This window comes from Metopolophium dirhodum, chromosome 9 (genome assembly GCF_019925205.1).
Source record: "Metopolophium dirhodum isolate CAU chromosome 9, ASM1992520v1, whole genome shotgun sequence".
Taxonomy (NCBI): Eukaryota; Metazoa; Arthropoda; class Insecta; order Hemiptera; family Aphididae; genus Metopolophium; species Metopolophium dirhodum.
Window position 1 is genome coordinate 29,375,743 of NC_083568.1, and position 15,878 is coordinate 29,391,620.

The 15,878-nt window shown below is 29.4% G+C and overlaps 1 protein-coding gene across 1 annotated transcript in view; it reads right to left on the bottom strand.

Annotated features, from left to right (window-relative positions):
* LOC132952915 (protein phosphatase PP2A 55 kDa regulatory subunit) overlaps positions 1-15,878 on the bottom strand; it is an 87,317-nt gene that overhangs the window by 33,661 nt on the left and 37,778 nt on the right. The gene's annotated exons all lie outside the window — the stretch shown is intronic.

Consider the following 15,878-nt stretch of genomic DNA (forward strand, 5'->3'; position numbering starts at 1 on the left):
ATTAATATCATATAGATTGCATATTATATTAATGATACGATAGTAATATTTTTATATAATATAATTTGTATAAATATACTATAAATAACAGTAGGTGGGTTCCTTATATGATATAATATACGCGGTAATAGTACCGAACTTATAATAGTTGTAGAAAACCGGCCAATGGCGAAAAACGATTTATCGAAAGACATTTTACATATTATATAATATTTTATATTCGCGAAGAGTATGTTTGCGTTTCTGTCGAATGGCACGCCATTTCGATCTGTGATAGCATCTAGGTATAAATTTTAATTTTAAAACGTCATCGTCTGTGTTGGTTATTACGCACGTCCCCGTCTTTAATTATAATAAACGCAACCGATGATTTAAGATTCCGAAATTGTTTATTTCGAGTAAGACACCGCCAGATGTTGCTCGTGTGCTAAATCTGATACGGTGTAAACGCTTTTCTAGGTCGTCCTCGCCCGTTTTGGACACATAAAAAGTGTAAACACGATAATAAAAAGAAATATCGTACGCACGATCACTGCGTAATATAAGACGTATGTATATGTACATGGTCGAAACGTCGGCGGTCGATTGGTTACATTTCAATTATTAGACGTCATTAAAATGATTTGGATCTATACATCAATAAAAAACAGTTGTCTTGTAAGCGAATCGCGTGTTTTTCTGGTTCAAACATGTTATTATTTCCACGATATTAATCTATTTGAAATATTCGTGTTTTTGCTGCACAATAATACATTAACCATTAAACTGCATGCACGGAGCGTATAATGTCATTTGATTTTTAACGAACTATGGACGCACTTTATCGGATCCATAGAGACTCGATTAATAATTATTTCCGAGACGTATTTCGCAAGTTCTAGTGAAATTGATTGAAAATTAAGAGCTTCGATAAAAAATGATGTTTAAAAATACGCGGGCAACCGTCAAACCTTATTTATATTATCATACAATTAATGTACGTTAATATAATAATGCGTCAATCCCGTTAACAATATTATTATATTATCATCATTTAGCCAGAGCTTAAGGAATTTCTAGGAAAGTCAACAACTATATCATGTGGGCGGGTGGGTACTTTGAAAAATAATTTCTCAATAACACACGCGCATATAATATTATTCGATATACATCGCGATGTTATTGGATAAACGCAGGGAAGGTTTCAAACGTTAATATTCTTGACCCTGCAGCGGATTATTAAAATAAATAATTTAGTGTTGTACCTAGTTTAGGGTGATGCGCGTTACGGGCTTAAAATCGTACACTGTAAGACTTAGTTTGCATTAATTCATTATGAATGTTAATCGCTGCTGATCTCTACACAACATACTATTATGTTCTTAATTGTACCGTCCTGCCGGGTTTTTTTCGTTTTACAGATAAATCGTGTACGATCAGCTGCAGTGTTATACACATAATATAATATATAATTAGCAAATGTGATTTACGAGTGCGAATAGCGTAGGACGTGGTATCAAGAGAGTTACAGGGGACGACCGCCGCCCTGCAGCAGTGACACTATATACATAGGTATACTTCAAAGATAAAATACTGACTGGATAATAAATTATTTAATTAACAATTCGTCGAACAAATGTATGCGCATTGTTTTATACCCCTCCCCCCCCCCAAAAAAAAAATAAAAAACATCGAGGAGATTTCGTTTAAAAATCAGAGTGTTATTGTCTTGGTCAACATTTTTCGCCCTGCGTATATTAATAATAATGTTTTCGAAAAATACTAGGAAATTTAAAAAAATTAATTACACCGTCGCTTATATATTATTATACTTTTATTATATTATATTGTCATAGCGTTCGAGCACTACCCGTGTTCGAATTCCAAACAATAGAGACGCCGCACGAAACTTGCTAGGATTTTTTTACAATAATGAAAAATGTTAACTGAAAAATATGTTCGCGTGAGAAATAACATACATATTTTTTCTAGCCCTCCGTTTTCAGCAGCATCCGTGTAAAACGTATTACGACAAATTTTGCAACAGGTATTTTGTTTGCAGTCTTAAGGATATTACGCGTACATAATATAGGTGCAGGGTAATTGATAAAATCTACCATACGTTGCCGGTTTAAAAAACCTATAATTATATTAAAGACATGTGGCAAATGCGTGATTATTATATATTGTAATATGCGAGATTGATAATATATTACACGTGAATTGTGCAACTATTGATAGATTATTATTGTTTTAGATTTCAAACGTATAATATTACGAATTCTCGGACCATTCAGACCTCGATAATTATGTTATGGGAAAAATGATACGGAAAACACAGTAGTCGGTGATGATTACACGCAGAAAGTCGTTATAAATATTATAAATATGAGTTGATTAAAAAAAACAAAAATGTTGACAAATTGCGTTCGTCATTGAAAATGAATACTCTACACGTCAAAAATGGTAATTCGTCCGAAATGCTTTCATCCTATAAATACAATATAGGTAGGTTATACAACTATATAATGGCCAAGTTTCTACGTGACAGATTAATTACCTATGGTATCTAGACTAGCTGTACCGTTTCCTGTGAATTATATTTCGTCAGCACTGCATTATTTATAATCTTATAAACGTGCACCGAACAGCTGCATTCATCTCTACGATTTATTTCCTTTGTGTGAAATTATTTATTTATTTTGTATTCTGTACAAAAACTCCGGGAAAAAAGACTGTTTGAAATGTACATTAATTGAGGACTTTTGGGATGAATACAAAAATTTACGAAATTCATAACGGAATCGAACGCATATTAATATTTATATAAGTATTGTTTCGGAAAGTGCCAAAAGAGGAGGTCAATACGATTTTTTCATAATATAATATGCACCAACATATTTGGTACGTCACACACAAAGCATTTAAGCTGATCGGAAAAAGTCGGTCATCGTCTGAGTCGAGTGACTAATTGAGACGACTTGTCGCAAGCGGAAAGTTGTGTATAGACTTTGAACTATAATTATAGACACCAACTAAAAATGTTAATATTGTATTATCTTTATGGGTACATATTATAAAAAATTCTGATAATCATTACTGATAGTCCGTTTTCCGCGGCCACCCGTGCAGTTTTACTGGTTACCTCCACCGACCACCGATTAAGTACAGGTATATACATTGTAGCAAACCAAGCGACCTTCTAAATTCATTGATAATAATATTATTATTGTGAAAAATATAAATAACAACAACAACAACAACAATAATATACCATTTCGAAGTTTTCGTTTTTTATAATTATTTTTCTGCAAACAACTTAAAAGCGTATTACCAAAGCGAAAAAAAATTAATTGAATGTTTTTATTTGTATAGGTACTCAATATAGTATGCACTCAACCTAACGTGAAATATTGCATAAAAATATATAGGTACACTCTATTTTGAAGTACCTTTGTATAAAATGTATACGTACATGTTTTGAATCTACATAAAATATAATTAGTACCTATTGTTAATTTACAAAACATAAAAAACTGATTTATTATGATTGTTATTTGAAACTATTTGAATTAAAACTACTCTATTAGAAATTAAATCACAAAGCTGTACAATTTCAAAACTAATATTAACTGAATGAGCTGATATTAATGTGCGGGTAGGGAAATATATAATATATACATACTAGTACTATAGATCTAAATAAGCCTACCTTTCGTCGGCTCAAACTCGGACGAAACCCCTTCATGTTCTTGTATAATAATAATAATAATAATAAACAAAAAACACTTAATATATATTTATATAAATAAGTAAAAAATGTGGGTGAGTGGATGTCGCTCTGTTGTACAGTAGGTTACAAGTGGGTCACTGTAATGGATGGTGTTAAATTTGAGTTCAATGATATAATATCATAGTATAAGAAAAACGATTCTGAGCGAAAACGGTCAGTCAGCCTATGGTATTACTAATAATATGTTTGACGATATTATTGTGAATAAAGTAATTTATTATACATAAACTCTTTACGTGGAATCTTGTTTTGAATTTTCAATCCTTAGCTATAAAATTTGAACATTTTATAAAATTTTAACTACATAATAATTATTAAATTTTAAATTTGATACATTTTGTCAAAATTTGAACTTTAAATCCTTATAAAAAAAAATTGTGCCCATGTATATTTAATATTTTTCAACTGCTATTGTAAAAATATATCAGGAGTCTGGCATTAAATTTTCACGATTTTTTACCCTACAAATAAAATGTTATTGATATTTATAGGGAAAAAACAAAAAAAGCAGTTCAAAAAAAGTCAAAATATTTTTTAAATTTTATGGTGTATAGCAAATGAAAATATAAACATTCAGTAAAATTTTCATGTATCTACAGTTATTCATTTTTGAATAACAATAAAATAACAAAACCGCTACATGAGAAATTGAGTGAATATCCAATATTGTGAAAATATGAACTTCGAACGCTTGTAAAAATTTAATTTGACTTTCTTATAAACATTTTTTTTTTGATAAAAGTAGATAATCTTATAAGGAATCTTGTATTATATTTTCAAATCTTAGATTTAAAAAGAAAAATTTTTATGAATTCATAACTCAAAATAATTTGGTAATTTTCGTGATTTTTCCATATTTTGTCAATTTTTGAACTTTTAATGCTTATAAAAAAAACTGTGACTAAAGATTTTTAATATTTTTCAAATGTCATTGTAACAATATAGTAGGAGCCTTGTATTAAATTTTCAAACTTTTTTACCCAACAAATAAAGTTATATTGACATCCTTAGAAAAAAAGACTAATAAAATTGGAAACTGAAAATGTTCCTAATTAGTTCAAAACAAATCAAAATATTTGGAAAATTTTATCGTGTATAGAAAATGCTAATATAAATTACCAGTGAAAATTTCATGTGTATACGTTCGTTTGTTTTAGAGTCACACCAAAAACCAAAATCGATTTTGTGGAAAACCGATTTTGCGTAAAAATTCCCGTTTTTACTTAATTTTTATGTTGTTTTTCCCGGTGCTTTTGAAAACTATTGGAAATTTTAAATTTCGACCTCCCAAATGCACCAACGATATTCACTTTCCCATCGAACAAGATACTGAAGTTGAAAATCCAATCGTTATTTCGAGTACTTATGGTGTACACAGTCACAAAAAAAAAAAAAATAAAAAAAAAAACACACATCATTGTAAAATCAATACATTCATCGTTCCACTCACAGGTTAGGTTTTCACAGAATCTAAAATAGGCTTTCACAGAATCTAAAATACCAATGTCTATATTATAGGTACAACCATTATTTAATATCATTATTATTATAATATTATTTTACTATTTATTACGACTTTATCATTATATAAATTTCGTTTAAATTGTTAAGAAATATTACGTTCACAATGTAAATTATCGCTAAGTTTATATGACTAAGTAGGAAAACTTTTTTTTTTTTTTTTAAATGCACTGTATAATATGAAGGACGGTATAGTTCATTAATACGTTGATTATTATATTGTTATATTATTTTAATACGTTGATTATTATATTATTATATTATTTTAATACGCTGATCATTATAATATTTTGCCGAGCAAATCATTACAATGATGTAATAGGGATACATTATATAATATATTTCAAGTTTAAAAGATTTATGGTAATGTACAAAAATGATAAAAAAAAGTCGTTGAAAAATATAATTTACTCATTTTTGCATCTTTCGACGTTATTATAACTACTACGACAGCGAGCGCATCTATAGACGATCTACAGATTTCTGTCAAACAGTGCTTGCGGCGCACATTAAAAAAAAAAGACAAACAAAACATGACTTTTGGCTCGTTGTCTGTTTGTCCTTATAAAGCGGTCCGAAAAATAAACACATATTATACGCATTGGTATATATAATACATCGACAAAAAGTGACAAAAAGTGACGACCAAAAATATCGTGTTCATCTCGGCTATACACGACCGTGGTTATGATACGACGTGTGAGGCCCGCCAGACGGACGTGACCCAATTTCCCAAGCAAACATAGCCGCCGCCTATTGTCGCATCTCTTTCGACCAGCACCGCGGTATGTGGTGCCGTTTATACTGTATACCGTACATAATATACCTATGTATTATAATATGATATAACAGAGTTACGACGGTCTGCGATGCGAAACGCTGTTTATATAATAGCGATATCTAAACGGCAGTGATGATAATATAACGCGTAAGATATACGTCGTGTCGTACACGCATATAAATAAATATACCGCCTTTCTCTGTCTATATATATATTATCTTCGAGACGATATTAGTTTATATGCACTCCGTATAATTTACACCGAGACACACACATATTATTATTTTTTTTTTTTTTTATTATTTAATTTAAGGCTTCAAATACAGAGGTTTATTGGCCTACTATGGTTTGCATGCGACCGGTGGTAACATTTAGTTGTGGGAAATTTGGTTTTTTTACATTAATAATTTATGAATACATATTATTCTATATAGTACTATATATTATATACAAGGTGTATCAGAATTACCTGACTGATGTAATAACTTTTGTTCTATGATCAATGGTATAAAAGTTTTATTCAAACCTATTTATATAAACGCTGGCGAAATACAAGTACAGTGTATACGTTTCTTTATTTTTTTTAATACTGAAAACAAAAAATAGCCAATTTGTATATCTAATTTTTAGAACGATTTCGGTACTAAAAACTTAATTTAAGTTAAGTATAGTTTCTTTTTGAATTTTTTAATGTATTTATTTTTTTTTAGCACTTTAATTAATTCAAACCGTATTAGGTTTTATCAAAATATTCTTTTTGGGAATTTTCCGACATAAGTAAATATTGAATTACCTATTCATTGTTCGTATAATTTGCATAATGTATTTCATACGTTGACCTATCTAGTTGTGAACTTTAATAGGTTTTTACTGGAAGTTCTAAAGTAAAAAAATAAAAATATAACTATGTCTAGTATCAATTTTCGATTTTTTGTTCGTCAGGTCTATTTGTTACACCCTGCATAGAACATGTATTATATTTGTATACGTTATGTTCGCGTTATAGTGCGAGAATAAAACTGCGGGAGAATCGAGGGGTGTAAAAGTATACAACGACTTGTTTCACCCCTGCACGTTCATTTTCGGCTTTCCGCATATGTTTCATCGTTTTTTTTTTTTCGTTTCTGAAGTTTTGATCAAAGCGAGATCAAAAACGATTTTTCGTTCAAGTGTAATATTTTTTTTCGTTATTATTTTCAAATTTGGACTCGGATTAAACTCTCAAACCATCGTGTTGACTTATATATATTATATATATACATTTAATACACAATAGTACAAATGTATTACACATGCACATTACATTTTACTTAATTCGGAAAAGTACGAGTGTATAATTTACTTAAGGAATGCACTTGTTTGAAGTATTGTTGGTTTTGAGCGTTTGAAGTATTTACCTGGAAAAAAAAAAACAAAATTAATCTCTGTTCAATATATTATGTACTAGGTGTACATTTTAACGAGTATGTAAATATTATATTACATAGGTACTGTGGAAATAAAAATCAAAAGCTCTAAAACCACTGATCGCAATTGTTCACAAAAAAAAAAATAAAAAATAAATAACTAGACGCCCTAAAATTATTTTTCTTTTACGAATATACAATGAGGATGCTACTTTTTATAGAGACGAATATATTGGTTTTTACATATATTATATTGAATATTGTGTAGGCATATATTTTTTATTTTTTTTTTATATCTTTTTCCGTGAACACTTCTTCAGTTGTACACGGAGAGTGCTCAAAAAGTTTCACGTAGCTCCTTGTGATATTTATTTTTGTCAATAGCTCCGCCCATTTGTTGAATGCGATTGTTTATAGTGCTTTAAAATTTAGTATCATAATTCACCGCACACACAGCTACACACCACTATAATTCTCCGTCGAGGTAAGCGAAGTGTAATGTGCCAGTCACACCCGATTTCAGTATCCTGCCCCTATTTTTTTTTTCATCCTCAAAAGATCCAAAGTCCAAACTTAGAAACGGAAATGCCAGGTTAAATGAGGTCATATTATTGGGCTACAGGTTACACGTGGCCTTTTTTTTTTTTTTTCACACAACGGCTGTCATTAACCAGCAGGGAATATTTTTTAATTGAATCTTTTTCCACACTCAAAAGGTTATTACGACGACAGCTCATCAAACGCGTTAATTGTCTTTTCAACACAAGGACAGATTTGTTATCGCTCACTATACAATATTAAAATGGAAATAATATCATTAAAGTGCATATCGGTTATCACTTATCAGTAACTATATATATATTGTGATGGCAGTTTGGTAATTACTCCACAGTCCGTGTAAAGTGTCAGTGAAAGTGTAGGTATATTATAACTATTATCACAATGATTTTCTACGTAGATTGCTGATTGCTAATTGGATATTTTAATGTTTGAAATGAAATGTTTTAATGCAGTATGAAACACTCATATTATACTATCTATTATTCTGAATTTTAAAACTATTGTTCTGCTTGTGTATTTGTTGAAGAGATATTAATTAAAATATATATATATATATATGACAAATGGTTTTGGTTTTTAATTATTTTATTGAAATAGTATCAGTAAGTATGATATTTATTTTTACGATAATCTCCGAATCGTAAAAAATATAAAAATATATTTAGCAATCCCTATTATTCTTCTAGATAATATTATATTAAATATTTTTATTCGTAAAATGTAACGTTCGTAAAATCTAACGTTTTGATTGGTAACTGATGTAAAAATATATATTATAGAGACCACTGGGTTACAAGATGAAAAAAATATTCATGAAAACAGCACGTGACTGTAATGGTCAAACTACTGATAGGTACTTAAAGATGCAGACGCTTCGAAAAGCTACCTAAAGTCTAAAACACTTTTTACGGTATATTTTATTTAGCTATTATAACGTGGCAGTGCGAGATTTGAAAAATCTCAGAGTAAAAAAATATGCATGTACAACAAATCTACTATATTATGATGGTTCGGTAAAATAAAATAAACACATTTTTATGATTTATGAATCTTTTTTTTTTTTGTGTATTAAATGGAGAATAGTCGTGTATATTTCAATATATATAAAAAAATACGAATAATATGTATGAATAAAATATTATGTATACAGTATAATATTATACACACCTAGGACTTATAGGTACCGAATTTGATTTACCGCGGATAAACCATACACTAAATTCTACAATTGTTAATTTTTATAATTAATAAAAAATATAAAATAACGAAGAACGTTCGTACTCACACCAATGTTTTATTATTTAAAAAATAAGTACCTGTTGATAACGACTTATAATTAATCTTACAAAAATAACACTATACTGGACGATTCGCAAAATAATATAATAACCCTTGTATACCTTCTGCCTTATTCGTGTGGTGTTTATCGTTAAAACCGCGATAAATATATTTTTTTATTTGTCCTATCTATACGACATCTGTTTTGGACGAATTTAATAGTGAAATGTATAAATGTTCCCATTAAATGTCAACGGCGCTGTGGATTTAATTAATCCTTCAATTCATTGACCCGTCGTATATCATTGGCACTTTATTTCATTGAATGGTATAATGCGGGACCTAACTAAATATATACCTATGGCTTTTGCCTTTTAATACGTCGTGTGCCGATAACACACTCGTAGCATTAATGCCACCATTACAAAAGACTTCGCGGTCTATGTGCACAGAATACTGCGGCCGATATCAAGTTAATGTGACTTTTTATACCGTTTGATATATTCGTAATGTTCAAATTATTTAACGATAGATAAACTGCTACGTAACTGCTCAAAGGGGACTACTCGGGAAAAGTGTGCATTAAGACACATACTATTCATAAATATATTATCATCTATACATATATAGTTAAGCCTTAAGCTAACAGTTTGAATTTCTCGCTTACATATATAACACCGTAGCAGTAACAGCAAAGTCCTCTATCGTTAAATAATTCGAACGTAAAAAGCCACATAAATTTATATTACCATAATGTTACGCGATGTTATAACACAAGTACCAGGTATACTTGGTACCTATGTGTGTTTTCGGTGTGTTTGACATTTGTAAAGCACGATAATATTCACAAGCGTTCACCGAAATGCCCGCAAAACCCTGCGGCGCACTAGTTTTAAAATTGTATAGTCTGCAAATGTCATAACATGTTAAAAATAAAAAGTTAAAACTACAAATTACCTTAACGGTTTACATAGGTAACTTTGTTTGATGTGTGGATTAAATTGGTTTCTAAATCTTTTGAACATAATTTCAAATTTAATTCCGAATATATCTTATGTATATAAACACATGTCTTGCTGTTTAATGGACCTGATGTTATAAATATAATTAAATCGATATCGTGCGCTAAATTCTCTAGTTTTCGCTTCAAAGTAAAATGGCGTGTACACGACGTGTATTTCGATCTTATATAATTGGAGCTTTATTTTCGGCTTAGTGGATACATACAATATATTAAGATAGGTTTTGAACACGAAGAAGACACAGAACTCGTAGGTTTATCGTAAAACCTACCTATAGTTTTTGTTTTTGTTGGTCAGAGCCTCTTCGAGAGTACTGCGCAATAATTTTATTACCAATTCATTACTGTTTTTAAATAATATTGGCATTAAATTGAACTATTAAAATGTATGCAAGCAGGTACAAAATTTCATTTTTTTGAATTTAATTTTCATCCAATTTTACATCATAATTGTGCGTGCCACGCTGACGTTGCAATGCAATTTATCTTAGATATTTTTATTAATATCCCTACGAGGCTAGAAACTTATTTTTGTAATCGGATTTTTTTAAACTAAGTGCTTGTAGTAGAAAAAACAAAATTACTAAGACCCCGCTGGCTTCAAAATTGTTACAACATAGTTGAATCGAAAATGTATTACGGAAATACGGAATATCAGTTTGTAAAAACACTGAGATAAAAAGACATCAACAAAATTGCACAAAAGTTTCCTATATGACTGACAACTGTTTGAGCAGCGACGCAGCGTACTTATAGACCAAGTCGTGTGACTTGTGATTTATGAAAATAGAAAATTTCATAGGTCAAACAGTATGTTTATTGTCTATGAAACGAATTTTCTACGCACAAATATACACCTCGCGCTGCGTTAAATAGTTATCACTATACGCTGTATAGTTGTATATAATTTTAAACTACCCAGTGCAGACGCATATTAGTTTATATAATACACTTCGTAATATAGTTGGTGATTTTTCGGCGAATACATTTTTCATTTAGGACGTTTCGTTGGTAAATTAACGATGAATAGGTTAACACGGTCGTTGTTTGGTTTTTTTTTTTTACTCATTATTCATTCGCGGTATAAATAATTAGTGTCATTTTTCATTTTGTTATTTCAATACTAATCCTTGACCAACTAATAAAGGCATAACGACTGCTGTTTTAGTGTTTACTTGATCGTAGTTCATACGCAGTAGGCACATGGCATCAGATATAATATCAAAATGTTTATAAACACCATCAATATTAAGTAGCAGCCGTGCAGATGTAGTTTGTCCATACAAATTTATATGTATTATCCGTACAAATATATTTTGAACACATTTAAACAGTATATTATTCATTTCAGTTTGAAAATTATTATTTAATAAGTAGGTACATGTTCAAGTTTGATTTGAACCAAAAATAATGAGTTTAACGTATTTCTGTTTAGTTCAAAAGATTAAAAGAAAGAAAACATTTGATTATAATTGATTCGTTACAATTATGTCCAATTTCAGTTGCGGTATTTTAAGGGGTTATATTATTTTAAACAAAATAACGCAGTATAAGGTTAAAATTTTTTTTTTTTTGCACACGCAATTAACATAATATGTAGGTACCTGATACAGGCGTTCCGGTTTTCAATATAAATTATAATTATATTAATATTTAACACTTGAATTTTAATTTAATTTTATTATTCATAAATGAAAATAAAAATTTTCGGCTGAAATATATTAACGTTTTTATGTGTAATACATAATATATTCCATCTGTGTGGTGTAGATAGATTTCATAATTTAAAATGTATGGTGACAAGTCGATGAATAAAACACCTATTTGCAAACAAGGCACCACCCGATCGCACAAGTGACATTCCCCTTTTACTAATCATATTAAACTACCTATTAATATCTAATGATTCGGAGATGACTGACCTGGCCTAACCCTAAAGGAATTTGACATCTACCATGTACGAGTATAATAGACATTAGACACCATTAAAGACGATGGAGGACTATATTACTGCTGCGGTTTGGTTATAAGATCGACGCCACTGCATTACGACGAACATTTATTATTTACATTTAAATTAAATTGTATTGTACATTAATAAGTTTTACATAAATTATTCACAATTTCGAAATGAAAATAAAAAATGATTTCAAAGAGAAATGTTGAAGTTATCTAAATTATCCCTTGAAATATGATTGTTTAAAAAATATAGTTCCGCAGGTACGCAATTCAATTTGCATTTCTTTGGTTCTCGAAAATGTATTATTTATTTATTTCCCTACATAAGATATAGTATTTATTTATCTGCATAAAATATATAGGTTACTGTATTTCGTATTGATAAAATATGTTACCGTATGTTGAATTCACCTACCTTATTGCATTTCAGTACTTACACGTTTTTAAGCACATAATTATTATGTTCTCGAATACATTTTTTTCAAAGCCCCTCGCTAAATTTTACTTAATTTACTAAGTATTTATCTGAAAATATTATGATTAAAGGTTCTCGAATCACTCTTTATATGTTAATATTATATTATATACGAAATTTTGGTCATGTATGACGCGTATAATAGCTGTAATTTTGATTGATGAATGCGTCTTCGCATTATAATACGGTGAAACTATTATATTATAAACTATTATATAATGCGAAGTTTATGGTTTTATAATTTCGATTAAGTATGCATATCTAAATGGTTTTCATTAGTAATTTTAAATGGACTTATGTAACTTACGACTTTTATTCTATTTTCAGTTAAACTAGTGACAGTTTATATGATTTTGTATAAAATTCTTTCCGAGGTATTTAATTCTAAAACGACCTAACGATTACAAACTGTGAACTATATTATTGTGTAATTTATTATTTATCGAGTCCATTTTTTATCCTGAAAAAGCTGTTCATAAAATATAATTGTGCGGCAAGGTAAATAAAATTATGCACTTCGATGTATTCAATTATTATTTTTTGCACGCTCTATGCTAATTAATCAAATAATAATTGAAAGCCCCCATTGTGTGTAGGTGCGTCTAATCGTTATCGTCGCATCATGGACGAACGTTATGGTAAAGACAATAAAATATCACAGTAGTACAATAATGATAACATTATGTAATGCACTATTTCACTTAAATAATTGGTCATTTCGGGTAGATTTATTTTGACCGAGTGATGTTCTACGGTGTGTCCGATTTTTTATAAAACTACAACAAAATTGTTATGCGATGTGGGTAGGTATACATCATAACATAATATTATATTATCGTGAGCGCTGGTGGACATTATTTTTCTCTAATTATCATCCTTATAACAGTCGACGGCGTGACAAGACTTTCGATCCGATGACGTCAGCTAACAAATGAGGGTTTTGGCTATGGAAAATAAAAATAATAATTTTATTTATATTATAATATGTCTATGGTTTTTGGCCGTTCTATATGCGGACAATATCAGCCTTGCTACATATCATCATCGTCTACGTCTTTGCGCGCGTATAGTTTTTAATCTCAAACAAACGCACATCATATAAGCGAACGAGCTTTAGTTTTTCTTCGAATTTCCAAGCGGTAAACAAGCCCGGTATATAAGAGGTATAGATAGGCGGTGGCGCGGTCGAGTATTATCAAGGATTATCAAGGATTTGGTACCTGTGCGTGGGTACATTAAGCTTCTTCCAAGTACACACACCATGAGGCACAGTTCTTAATATCAGTTTTTTAGAAAGATTGTTCTTCTTTTTTGCTTTCAAAGGTATTGCCTGCCTATAGCTATAGGGGACGTCGTCGTCGGTGTGCAAAAAACCAAAAGCCGCACTAGTAGACGATTATTTATGTTTACCACACCGATCGTGAAAGTATCGTTTATGTAAACATCCGCTTTAATATAACTTTATATACCACACATACCATATAATATTATCTTGGCATAAGATATCGAAAGGAAAATATGAATTATTAGTTATATCTACGCCCAAGGGTTGATAATAATATTAAATCGTTGTTTTAGAGATGTTGTGTATAGGTATACTTATATCATCAAACTCCAAACGCATATCTATTTTTTTACGAACAGTTTCCAATTTTCCAATTCCGAAAACCGACATTTTGTTCATTATTTTCGTGACATTTAAAATATTACAAAATTAAAATAATAATACCGCAGGTATTATGTAATATTATATATTTCTTTTCGATTTGTTTAAAATTTAATGACTTTCTTGTAACGGTGTAGTATATTTTACAAAATATGTTTATATCAAAATCTAGAATAATATTTTTATGAATGTAACCAAAAACATAGTTTATTTGAACTTTAAAATAACATTTAAAAATGGTGTAAATAAATTAACGATTAGACAAAAGTATCAAACAAACTATATAATATAGCTTGCTGAGTTCCTTTTTTGAAAAATATTTAATGATTCGATTCAGTTTAGGATAAAAGATCAGAAAACTGTAATATTGTAATATTTGCAAGTCTTGCGCATTATTTTAACCCCATCTGTGTATTGCCATAAAATGATTTATGAACAAAATAACGTTTTTTTAGCACAAATAACCAGTTTTATGTTGATCGTACAACATATATTTAATTACTTTAACACCATTCACTGATTCATTAAAATTACAATACAAAACTTTCGTTCATATTTCGTAGCTAATCACATAATATGCAGTACCTATTAAACTGTTGTCGACAATAACAAAGGAAGTACCTATCTATTGTTTTTATCTAATAGACATTTTTTCTAAAATTAGAGTCGTTTGTTTTCACTAGACGTTATACAATCGAAAATGTCAATCAATACTTTAATAAGCTTTATAAAGAAAAAAAAGGTACAACATAATTATAGGTAATAATATTACCGACAGAAAATTGCAAAGGTTGGGTTCTTGAACTTTGTCACTTTTCTCTTATCTCAACTCAGCTAGTGTCGTGTTATAATCATCACGAATTCGAAAATAATGATTATAATGGGTATTTAGGTGTTTATAAACAGTTTTTTAAAATCAAATAGTCAAGATATTCAAAATTAAATAAAAAAACAATTAAACGTTAATATAATAAAGTGTATCTTTTACTAAAATGTAAAATCTCATTGAAATGACAAATCATTTAAAATTTGATTAATACCATTTATTTTTTGGATACACGTGAATAAATAATTTAAAAATAAGAACTCACAATCATCAAAACCATTATATATGTATATTTAGTAAAAGCTACGCGTTTCGGCCAGGAACCATCTTCGGGCTAAATTATTTTAGTTATTCATTAAAACTTAATGTATACAATTTTCATATCTACTTATGTTACTTTTAACCTTACATTTAAAATTTATGTATTTGTATATTCATAAATCATAATTTTACAGGTAATTTGTGTATGTCAAATACCTATACACAATATATCTATGGATTGAGAGTTTGAAGTGTAAAACGAAAACATATTGTACCAAATAAAATTTCCACTATCACCGTTCTGTTCATTTTAAGCTTGTGGAATTAGGTAGAATAAAATACAATTCTGTT